General features: G+C 42.8%; 1 protein-coding gene across 1 annotated transcript in view; it reads right to left on the bottom strand.

Annotated features, from left to right (window-relative positions):
• The window catches only part of tenm1 (teneurin transmembrane protein 1), a 178,266-nt gene extending 167,436 nt beyond the window's left edge, over positions 1–10,830 (bottom strand). Inside the window, exon 1 of the mRNA XM_030739166.1 lies at positions 10,580–10,830. The gene's annotated coding sequence lies outside the window, so the exon portion shown is untranslated. The remainder of the gene's footprint in view (positions 1–10,579) is intronic.
• Between the last annotated feature and the right edge of the window lie 1,957 nt (positions 10,831–12,787).

The following is a 12,787-nucleotide window of genomic DNA, read 5'->3' as shown; positions in this document are numbered from 1 at the left end:
AGTGAGCATTTCAGCGCATCAAAAGCAGCCACAATCACTGTCTTTATTTCACAAACAGCAACCTCCAGGGCTGAAAAATGAAGCCAGAAGTAGAGATGCCAAAATCCAGCAGGCTCCAAAAGTGAGTCAATCCCCATAGACTTCAATGTTAAAAGGCCTAACTTTAAAGAAGAAACTATTAGGTTTATAGCACAGTACAAAAAACTTCTTTCTTTGTTCCTATTACTAATTTTCCCTTTCGCTGCAGCTGTACAGAGATTTGTTTTTTTAAATAACTCACGCCTTTTGATTTTATGAAGGCTTAAAGTTATGAAGGAGCCACTTTGACTTTGACACCTATTTTGTTTGGTACAGCCCATCCCAAAACTTTGCGTTCCAATTTTGGTACAGTAGGAGAAATTCTAGTGTTTCATTTGTATGTTATTTAGCACTGAGTAGCAAATACCATCTGGTATATATGGAGCTGGAGCTTTTCCCAGCTGTCACAGGGCAAGAGGCAGGGTGTTGCCAGCCACTTGCAGGGCTAATACGGAGAGACAGACAACCATTCACATTCACACCTACAGCCAATTTAGAATCACCAGTTAACCCAACCTGACTAACTACATATCTTTGGACTTTGGAAAGAAGCCAGAGTACCTGGAGAAACCCCACGCAAACATGGGGAGAACATGAAAACTTCCAGAGAAAAGTCCAAGTGGTGGATTCAAACCCAGGACCTTCTTGCTGTGAGGCAGCAGTGCTAACCATTGCACCACCATGCTGCCCTTGTCTACTTCATTTCAGTACAGAAGAGTATAAATAAGTGTTGATTTCAGTATGTATGGATTACATCCCTATTTGCCACTCAGTTTAGAAATAATACAAAGTGACAACACTGAGTACAACACGTGCATCATGTTGCTTTGTTATCCAATTTCAATGCTTATCCATTGCTAGCCTTTTTTTCTACTTCTTATCAATCCCTCTTCCACATGCACACAAGTACACAAAAAAATACACACAGAGTCACACGGGAGTGATAATCCATGGCTACACAAATGCAATAATATCTAATGGGACCCTTCACCCACTTGATCCTCCCTTCTATCTATCTATTTATTCAAACAGTGCAGCCATGGACAAAATCTGCTTAGAGAAGTGATCGAGGCTCACATACACAAGTTGCTTTTAAACAGGATTTATGCTCCAAGTCTCCTCTGGAGGGGCGGGGTCCCTCAGATGTCCAACAGCAGCGACAATAACACGAACAACACGGCGGAGATCGTCATGTGAAAAGGCAAGGACCATGAGGACAAGTCAAAACCGATTTACTCTTTCCAATCTCAAATGAATGTGCTGAAGTCATGAAGAAAAAGAAGAGAGAGAGCATGCAAAATGGAAAAAGGGGAATGAAGCAGAGAGAGGATTGGGGCCAGGCAGAGGCAGTGAAATTGAGTTTCAAACTGGTAAATAAACAAGGAGGATGGGGAGAGCAAGAGTGGCATCCAATAATATTAGCTCCTCAGATTATTGATACAGTATAGTTCCAGGATTACAGATACACATCCACCATGCAGAGAGGGTCTTATTTTCATAACAGGCTGGAGACCCCATGCGAGTAGGCAGCTACTTTCTTTGTTAGCTCTTGCCTTTATACATTTCCTTGAAGCTTGTTTGCACAGAGACAAGCTAATTCCGCTCGCTAAACAGGCCTTGCGAGCTGCAGGAATGACGATGAGGAACCTTGAGAAAATACATTCATGCTGCAGCATAAACCTATTGCCCCAGATGCTCCAAAGTGAAGTCATGACAATCCTGTCGTTGTTTGCAGGTTTTCATTTTGTCTGCCATTACAATGGCTTAATCATCAGAAGCAATCGAGGCACAGTCTGTAGCTGCAAATGCAGATCCAGGCTACAGGTCCTACGGGAGTAAACAGTGAGCTGTCAGAGAGAGATGCTTCTCCTAGAGCGAGGGTGTGTGTGTGTGTGTGTGTCTGTATGCATGGAGAGATGTGGGGGGGGATAGGGCTTAAAAAGCTATCTCTTCCATTCGTTAGCACCACCATGGCTCCTCAGGCATATGACAGGGACAATGCTGACAAGCGGCCCTGAAGGACCCACAGGACCCTGTTATACCTAAACCGCCCAAAACACAATAAAAGAGTACACCACCCACTGGGAGCCCTCGGCTCCTGCTGAGAGGCGGGAGGGGGGGGTGAATGGTGAACCAGGATAAGGGGAGTGATGGATAGATAATAAGAGATGTAGAGATTTCACTATGAAAATGGGGGGCATTGAAGGATAGAGAGATTGCCAAGTGAGACATGGAGTGATAGAGGGTTTTAATTAGTGGATAAGGGCTAGCTATCTGTGGGCGGCAGCAGCACTCTTGTCACGTAGTTGTGCTTTCATAGCTGACCAAGCCTGAAATCTCTTGCTGCTAATGCCGAATTTACCAGCAGAACACATACTGTAGCGTATAAACACACACACACACACACACACACACACACACATGCTCAGGCGCATGAACCTCAGCATAGAGACTATATTAGATGCTGGGTTTAAAGATGAAACACATACTGACAATCAGCCACAGACGGACACACACTCAGTGCCCTTGCGCCTACAAGTTCTTATAGCATTTCACGCTGGCTGACAAACAGCACACTTGAACACCCACATGCCATAGAGAATCAACAGTCTTCACTGGCCTTCTCTGTAAAGACAGCGTTGTGTGAACCCTTGCTTGCTGCTTCTGTATTACCGTCTCTTTACCATTCAGCCTCCAGTTCACTGTATGCCTTCATTATTCCGCACACAGTATAACCCAAGGTTAATGCATCTACTGCATGTGCAAAGCACATCATATAGGTGACACTATAGTGCCGCAATCCTCATTGTATTCCCACCCGTGCTGGAATGAGAGCATGACGAAGAAGCAGGAAATAAAGTCTGCGTGTCCGCTCATGGAGCAGATCGCCCCTTGTCAGGAGCTGTCAGGAGCTGTCAGGACCAACCTGGGCCATTTGACTATTTATAGTGGACATGGCTCAAATCCCACATCAGTGCTTCATGCCTGAGCAGTGTGGAGAAATCCATAAGGTCCTACACTATTCATGCCCTGTGAATGTGGCCTAGAGCGAGGGAGTAGCTAAGCTTTAACTTTTCAAAGGCTGCTTTTATATCTTGACTACAGTTATGGCTTTTTTTTCTTCCTTTAAGATCTCGACTAAGGTAGCCCATAGTCTTTTTTCCCTCCACTGCTTCTTTCTATTCATGATCCACTTCTGCTCCTCTCTGATCTAAAGCCCTCTGTTGGTTCCCCAGAAGGCCGAGGAGCAACCAAAAAAACACAAAAATAATGAGAGTACGCAACAGTGTGCATTTGCTGTATTCACATACATTCACATGCACAGCACTGGCTTCACTTGGGCAGGCACACAGGGATTTGACCACAAATACACAAACACACACACGTACGTGGAGCAAGAGACACCACCCAAAACCACTTAATCAATATTCCTGACAAGGCAAAGCCTTATTCAACACATTTGATATTCCTCCTCTCTCGCAAGATAAATACATGTCACTGTCCTCCTCGGAGGACTAAAAGGCTGTTCACACTAACTCGCTTTGCAAATAAAGCTTTACATCATGAGTGACAACCTCCTAAGCTCTCTGCATCAGCCACTGCTTGGTAAAAAGCCTCTTTCAATAATGCATTTGACCGCTAAAACCTCCAACACCCAAAGCCAAGCAGAGTGGCGGCATTACAGATGCAAAATTAATTGATAAATCAATACCATTGATTCCAGAAATTGGATTTGGTGATTTGCGATTTAGACAGTATTTCCTGTGTGTCTTCACTTATGAAGTTGTTGATTACGGAGAAATGAGTGAGTAAAGAGCATTAGTCCTCCAGAGGAGCAGCTGAAGCGATGTACTAGTAGCTGTTGAGCAGCGCTGCAGATTGATTTCTGAATGCTAAGTGGGCTAATCTTCCATCTACACTGTTACAATTTGATGCTTCTCAGCCTTGAAAAACCGAGGAGTGTGTGAGAGGAGATCTTTTTTGTGGTATCCCCAATACAAAAAGTCCAGAGGGCTCCTGCTGCTCCTCAGATCTCTCCCCAGCCCTCCACCTTCACTCTGATTCTCCTGGCGGCATAGAGACTAAGGGCACGGATGGCATTCAGCAGCCTTGCACAGGAAAATACTTCTCAACAAAGAGAGGAGCAGCTTTTCAAAGACCACAGGACTCAGTCAGGAACAAGCAACTGTTCTCGTACTGCTCTTTTGTGAGCTGATGAGACAGGGGTGATGTGCTGAATGCGTCACACCTATATGTCTGTTCAATTTATAAAAACATATATATCCACCTCAAGGTTGTGTCATGCAGTCTGTTTAACCACGCTCTAAGGTAGACATAAGAATTTCAAGCATTCACCTAGAATGAATGGAGAATTATTAGAAGTGTGCTCTCAGCCCTAAAGGTTTTATTACATATGCGAGCTGCACAGACAGCCTGTGGTAAGACGTATCAGTGAAAGGAAGAGTTGCAGATTTCTCGATAAACAAATAACATAACCTTGAAATCAATAGCACGCATACTGTAAAATGTATTTACAGTTAGGAAATGGCAGAGAGCATTTTTCTCTTCAATATTTCATACCCTCGCCTTGTTTTTCCATTTATCCTGCATTTTATTTTCCACTGCAGTCTTTTTTCCTTTCTTAAAATTTGCCAGGCAAAGCTGCAGAAGGCACGTTCCTCGCCGATTTGCATTTCTCATTTTGGTTCCTGTCAAATAAATCACTGTGTCATCTGAGCACATTAACGAGAACAATGTAAGAATTTTTTCCAAACAATTCCTTTTTTTTCAGGCTGGGACGACACGCAGCGCATCCGGTAAAATTTCGAATTTTCGGAATTGCTACATCTGGAAACATCATGTATAAAGTCTGGTTCGCATGAAAAATAGCTGCACAGGTCTGCCGTGGTTTTATTGGAGTACATATTGTTTTGTTTTGTTTTTTTTTCTCCCCCCCCTTTCTTTTTCTCACATCACTTTTCTTTGTGCAGTTTGGCTTGACATCTTGGCTGACAATCAGCAGAGACTATGTGTCTCTACAGACAGAAGTCAATTTGGGCGATGATGCACACACTTGAAACGCATCCCAGAGTTCACGGTGGATCGAGACTCTTTCTCAAAATTAAACCTGAACAACAAAAACAACTCGGTGGAGAACATATCGAACTCAATCGTATGTACCGTTACTGTACTGTACTGTATATTGTACTGCACAAAACGTGGCTTCCAGCAGAGATGCATCAAGCACCATTTTGGAGCTATTCATCTTTTCTATGAGTTAATAATTCATGATCATCTAGAAAGTAGAGCTATGAATATTACTGATGATACACATGAGGCTATTTACCAGTCAGCAGGAAATAGATGAACTCGTTTAGTGGAGAGATCTACAGTGTAACATCACTGTTTTTTATATTGCTAAATAAATCATTTTATATAGGCATGCAACAAAGCTACAGATGCAACTTATTCTTATTGAGTTATCAATCATGACCTTGAGGCGCAGCTGTAGGTGTGTGGCGTGTTGTTGATGCTTCATTGTGTGCTAATATGAAGCAGGTGTGAAGGCGAATTATTCTCTAATCAGTAACTTGGTTAAATCATAGGTGTTTGATACTTAAGGTGGATCGTGTGCAGTTTTTTGTTTATGAATATCTGATGCATCGGATTTCAACTGTAGCCTTTCCTGGTAACTGCTGTGGCGTGATTGAGTCTGCAGGTGGTGAGCTAGCCAGTGCCAACTCCCCTTTGTCCTCTGCGCAAACAAAAGCAGGACGTAATGGGTTTAAACTTAATTATTTTGACACTAATGCCAAGATGTGCACTGGGAGGTGAAGGACAATTTATGCGCTAATAAATTGGGAAGGAAACAAAAATTGATTTTTTTTCCTTCTTCTAAAGTTGTCTGCTGACAGGATTCATAAAAATTTTACAGTGGGAAGTGTGTCCATGTAGACGTGCATCTGCTTTCTCTGTGTGTGTGTGTGTGTGTGTGTGTGTGTGTGTGTGTGTGCGTGTGTGTGTGTGTGTGTTATTAGATATTGCATTGTCATTTTTTATGATAGCTGCAGTACAGTAATATCAGAGACTGAAGTACGGTCATGAAAGATAAAATCTTTAAAGAAGTGTTATACCGAATCAAAGAATTACACTGAAATAGTTTAATGATTGGCTGAAATAACATTTATCTGCTACAGTTAAAAGTAATTACTCAAGCAAAAATATTCCATATTGGGAAGTTATAGCTCTTTCTAATATTAACTTGTTTTTATCTCTGGGCTTCGGGCTTTTGGGCTGACATTTAAAGACATCACTATAAAATTTCAAGAACCATAAATGTTCCAAAAAAATTTTTTTTAAATCAACAAAATGTGTTAACCAGTGATGAAAATTATTGTCTGTTGTAGCCCTGTATTGAGGACTTAATTTTTTTGTGATTGTATTGAATTATATTCTGTTACAAAAAATTAAGTCCTCATAGCTTAAAAATATTCTGATAGCTTGTCCATCTCAGTCCTCTACCTTCAGCACTGTTCTTCACACACACACACACACACACACACACACACACACACACACACACACACACACACACACACACACACACACACACACACACACACACACACCTCTTGACAAATTAATCTCATATTTTAAAGAGAGGTAGAGTGGGCTTGACCAGTAAGCCTCTCGTGGTTCTGATCCTTCTGTGTGCTGACTAGAATTTGAAAGGAGGGGGGACCAGTATGAAGGTGGAGGAGTGTGAAGGGAGGCTGTGATTGCATTTTCACCATACAAATCTCACATAACACCTCAATAGTTATTGAACTGTACATAGTTCCCGACTCTTGCCCGTAGCCCAATGGAAGAAGACAAGAGAGAACAGAGGGCTGGAGATGCCAGTTGAGACTTAGCTGAATACTTTAAAGAAGAGTGCCTCGGGCATATACTGTATCTATGCGTTTGTAGGTGTGTGTGTGTGTGTGTGTGTTTGCAGCATTGGCAACTGTAGGTGATTTTGGTTGTGATACTATTCCTGTCTCTTTCTCTGTTGCTGTTGGTAAAGGGTTTTGGCTTGAAAACACACGTACACACACACACACACACACACACACACACACACACACACACACACACACACACACACACACACACACACACACACACTAACTTTAGTAAAAAATAAAAAAAAATCTCCAAAGCATAATTTGTGACTACTGAATTTTTAATAAGAGTCAGTTACTAAAAACCTGCAATCTTATATTTACTGATATAGTAATACTACAATAGTAATACTGCTTTCTTATTCCAAGTTTATTCATTTTAAAAACAAGTCTAAACACTAGACTTACACTGCCATATGAGATTTTTATGGGGTAATTTGGTAGCACTATATTGCTTTTGTATTTCCTTTTTTTTTTTTTAAATCACAAGCTGGCAATTTCCTTGCTGCAGAGGCCAACCACAGGCGAATGAATAGAGGAAACGCTAATTAGCACTGCAGGATTTGTTAAACAATTCCTCTCGAGGATGGAGCAGCATTGCAGCAAGAAGGTAAATATTTGAAGTTGTACAGTGGTTACATCTCTAAGTGTCTGTGGTGTGCGTGTGTGTTTGTGTCTGCAAGTCTAGTGGTCTAGCACTCTGATTACCCAGCTGGCATGAGCGCTTTTACTTTGAAATTATCAGCAGGGTGGAGAACGCAAACACATTTTATGCTTTTCCAGCAATTACATTCTTACTATATGATGGACATGCACAGAGAGAGGGATAAAAACTCCCACTGGACCACATTTTGCCTGGCTGCGGCACTAAGTGTTGTACTCTATATAATAAAACAACCGCTGATGCATTTCACATTGTCCTCTCACTAATTCATGACCCCAATTTTATTAAGGAAAATTAGTTTTGCAGAGAAACTTGTGGGTCAGAAGGGAAGAGTGTGAGCAATTCCATGGGAGAGGGGAGCATTACAGTGCCAGGGGCTACTGCATTCCTGGAATGAAAATTCATAAATAATGCAGGGCTGGATAACAAAAAGAACTCCCCCGCTGTCTCACACAGCACAGCACTATCCAAAGGCCATGCAATATCACTCAAATCTCAGAAAAACACAAATTATTGGAAGTAAGCGAACATTTTTTTGTTTGTTTTCTTGTTAGTGGTTTCTTGACTCAGGACAATGGGATCTGCTGACAACTGAGGCAATGTGCCAGCATCCTAACAATCGGTACTCAGGGCCCAAATTGTCAGGAAGTTGCACTGAAATAATGATGTGACTCCAAGCCAAGGAGCTAAGCAGCTATTTTGGATTTCCAAAACACCATATGCACTACCCGCTTAAGAACAACAATTGCGAAAATTAAAAAGTGCAACAACTGAGGGAGATAATTAGCACAGCGACAACTGCAAACTGCTGTTTAGAGTGAAACCGGAGTGTGTGCTGGCCTGGTGCAAGTTAAAATGTACAATCTGGGAATATCAGAGCGATTGAAGGGTCGTGTGGTGAGTTGGTTGATTGACAGAGAGGCCTTATCGGTGGTGTGTGTGTGGCGTATAATTGCTGAAGTGACATTTCAATTCAAAGGCCTGTCCTGTGGATGTTAAGGTGTTGCCATAATGGGTGTGCCATTTAAAATATGCACTTAATCACTGTTAATCATCACTGAGTGCGGCAACCCTGCCTGGACTGAAAGTGATCTGCAGGTGGACAACAAGGAGGCCACCACTGTGACATGCTGCCCATCAGCACTAGAGTACAGCGGAGGGGACAAATGCAGGGCTACAACCATCAACCTCTCCACCTCTTCAGGTCCAGTACGTGCACATCTCCCCAGTCTGCGTACATGTGACTAAAAGAGTGTGTGTCCATTTGGTGGGGAGGACCCCGAAGAAGAGGGTGTGTATTATCTAGCCTCCTGTACAGATGCACTCTATTAATCACAAGGAGCTAAGACAAACTGCCTGATTTTAATCATGACTATCAATAACGTGCGAGCCAGAGAAGAATAAAGCACAGCTCCGGCATCGTTGTGAGCAAAGCCAGGTAGGGCAGTGACATCCAGTGTTACACTGTGACAAAAATCCCCGCGTTCAAGGCTTGCAATCAGAGCCGGGGTTTTTGGTTTGCTCTCGTTGTTCTTTAAGATTCCAAAACAATAAAGCAGAACGCAGGTATGCCTGATAGGTGAAATGATCCAAACACAGTTGTCTGGGAGATGTGTACAGTGGCTGTAGGGGTGGTGCAGTAGATCCATGTATTAGAGATACTGGAAAACAAAAAATTATGGTTTGTGATTAAAATGCTTTTTGCATATCAAAAAGCACCTTTCCATTCCCCCCAATCAATTAAAGCTAGATTTCAAATGCTTGGAAGATGGGGGATGCCTTTTTGAGAGTTCAAAGTTAATGGAATAATATATTTAGAGAATTCTTCAGAAATATGTATTATTCATATATTTGTTTTTCTTATTTGTTGTTGTCTTATCTATTAATTATTTATTTATTGGAAATGTGCCTTGAGTGGTTTACTCCAAGCAATTATTTATAATCTGCTGTGAAGGAGAGAAGTGAGGAGGTCTAATTTAAGTCTCTCAGAGCCTATCCATCTTGGTGCAATTTGCGCTGCCTTCACAATAATTATGATTTATCAAAATGCATTTGCCGGCTGTTAATTATTTACCCTCACACATTTTAAACTGCGCCAATGTGGAAAATAGATATCACGCAGCTCAATAATTTAGCCCAGAAATTGCTTCACCAGCCATCCAGAAGGGTAGAAGCTGACATATGAGATGTAAAAATAGACACTTAGCAGCGGAACACAGTGGGTCACAGCTTTAAAATGCGTCCCGACGTGCCTGTTGGACCTGTACTGGTGGTAATGTCTAGCCCGGGCCCGGTAGGCTGTCGTTGATGTTGGAAGGCAGAAGGCACGCGTCAGAGAGATCTATACCCCCAGGATCTTAGTGCTGATGGAGATGGAGTGGACGAGCCAGAACTGGAGCAAAACAACTCAAGGCTGCGAGCGTTGCTGAAGCAAAACGGCTACGACACATATGAAGCAGACTGCCTGCTGTTCCCTACACTGTACTTGGATTGTCATTATTTAGACAGGTTGTCAAACACGCGAGCTTGTATGCACAAAGTCTGCATCCCCACACTTCAAAGGAGGTGCACTAATTTTCATAAAGCCACACCACACACGTACGCAAATACACACACGTACACACGTTTATATACTCTCTCCCTCTCTGTGACTGCCTCACTCTGTCATACACTGCACACACACACACACACACACACAAGCACACACAGACACACACGCATACGCACACGCACTGGGTCATAGCACTGCACAGCGCATCAGAACAGCTGATAATCACCATTCCTGTAAACTCACGTTGTCTCAGCACCCAAGCCTCGTTTAGCCAAGCAACACTGTAGCCAATCTCCCCGCTTAATGAGCCCACTAAAGGCCAGAACTGAACGTGTCGCTTACCTTCCCGACGTAAAGCCATTTCTTTAGTCCGATTCCATGTTATAAGCAGCCTGCAAATGCTTGAAGACTGTGCTATCCCCCGGTAGAAATGGGACTTGAGAAGCGCGGCTCCTGTTAAAAATGTGGGATGAGACACCTCTCTCTCTGTGGTCTGGTTTCGAGGCGGCGGTGCTGATGCTGACGATGCTCGCTCTGAAATACCGATGGAGGACGACGAAACGATTTGCGCGGAGTGGAAGGGATCTCCTTGCAGGGGCTGTACGCGAGCCAGCTCCGCTGTGCTGTGTGACAGGGATCCCGGCGCGGTGCGTTTAGCCGCAGTTGAACCCGATGATGCTGTTGCTGGTGAGGCTCGGTGCTGCTATAACAGTATCCCTGGATCATACCACCGCACTGAGGAGAAGGGGGTGTGGCACAGACCGGCCACAGACACAAGCACTTGCTAGGCGTCAGGAGGTCGTCTGGATCACTAGTTAGACTCATTCAGGTGATGCCATATGGCCGCACAGTGGTCCTGTGCTGGAATGCTGACTCATTAATATGAGAAAAGTTTGGCTTTTTCAGCCAATAACCTTTAAACAGCAAATCGCCATAAACCGGCAATTCAGTCTCATAGAGCAACAGGCCCAAGAGCTGCAGAGGTGCAATTTCAACACAAAAATATTAAATATTATACAAATGAGTATGATTGCGAGTAAACATATAGAACCCAAATAAAGCAAAAAAATAAAAAAAATAAAAAATCAGTTCAGTTACAAATAAAAAGAAGATGGACTATTACATTAATTTATGACTGCGGAGGGCCTGATGTGTTATTACACCTACACATCATCTCATAAGATGTGTTTTTCTTTGCTAAATTAGCTTCCTAATGATTCTGACCTGTGCTCTATGTGTGACGCATTGGAGTGGGTATTTACAGCCAGTCTGCTACAAACAACTTGTGAATGACAGGGGTTCTAATGATGCAGTTTATTATTTCCCCAAAGCACTGTACGCGCGGGGCTACAAACAACCATTTTGACAGCTGCTTCACTCTACCCGCCTTTCAGCCTGTCTTGCTATATCCCCAACACAACACAGCAGTATGCATCTTTTATCAACAATAGGTTTTGGCACTTTTCGTCAGTTTCATCGCTCGTTCTCTCTAAACGGAGTCCGCAAGTCCAGCAGTCTCATGTAGGGAATGGAGTGATCCAAGGGAGCTCAGTGAAGGAAAAGGTATTCGGGTCCAAGTTTGTTTGATGTTCCCTGTGCCTGGCTGACACAGAAATCACCAGTTTGTTTGTCATGACGGTCTGTGTCGTCAACGTGCAGCTGTCTGGTCACTGCAGGACACCGCTGCCTTTAACATTAGACTGTAATGGATTTTGATCAGGATTCAGAAGACCCCCTGGAGTTTCCAAAGGCCCATCTTTACACTACAGAGAACAACGTGGTTCTGTGACTCCTTATTTGCCCGCAGAGTCCTAATGGCAGGCACATTACACCTCCAGTGGCTGGGTAAATGCTCTTTTAAAAGAGCACTTCCTCTTTTTGCCTGACACATCTCACTGAGACATCTCCTTGACAACCAGCTCAATGCAGAGATTTGAAATGTCACAGTGTTTTACTGTGATTCTTTTTGAACATTATTGTCCATAGAGAGAGATAATAGATTGGGGGGGGCTTTCTACATAGGAGTGAGTTATTTCAGAAAGGATGACATAGAAAATGAAAGTAATGTTTTATAACTAGGGTTGGTGTATAGCTATGATATCATGCATCTAATGCGCTTCATGCTGAGGAAAGTTTATGGAGCAAACTCAGACAGCATTATATTTAATAATAAACCTCATTAGAGCCACAGAAGCTCTATGGTGCTGGTTAGAGTTCATTTCAGATGTAATATCAGTTGCGTTATATCTGGTGTCACCACATTATAGTTAAAACAACATAACCTAATTAAACAGTATCTCATCAGGCAAAAATAAAAATGAAATTGTTGGTTGAAACAAAAAAGATGAGCTTCATCTCCATAAGACCATGTTTGTTGATCCAATTATTCCTGCCTTATTTGGAAAACATGGAAGCTCAGCCAAGTGTATAGGGAGGAACAGGGAGCACAGAGGTGGATTTAGAGGTTCATAAAAGACGATGTGAGAGCCAGAAGAGAAAGCAACTGCTGCCGGTGTGAATGCTAAGTTGGAGTCTAGCGGGGATCACTTT

The sequence above is a fragment of the Archocentrus centrarchus genome, chromosome 10 (assembly GCF_007364275.1).
Source record: "Archocentrus centrarchus isolate MPI-CPG fArcCen1 chromosome 10, fArcCen1, whole genome shotgun sequence".
Lineage (NCBI taxonomy): Eukaryota > Metazoa > Chordata > Actinopteri > Cichliformes > Cichlidae > Archocentrus > Archocentrus centrarchus.
This window is presented reverse-complemented; position numbering and strand designations above follow the sequence as displayed.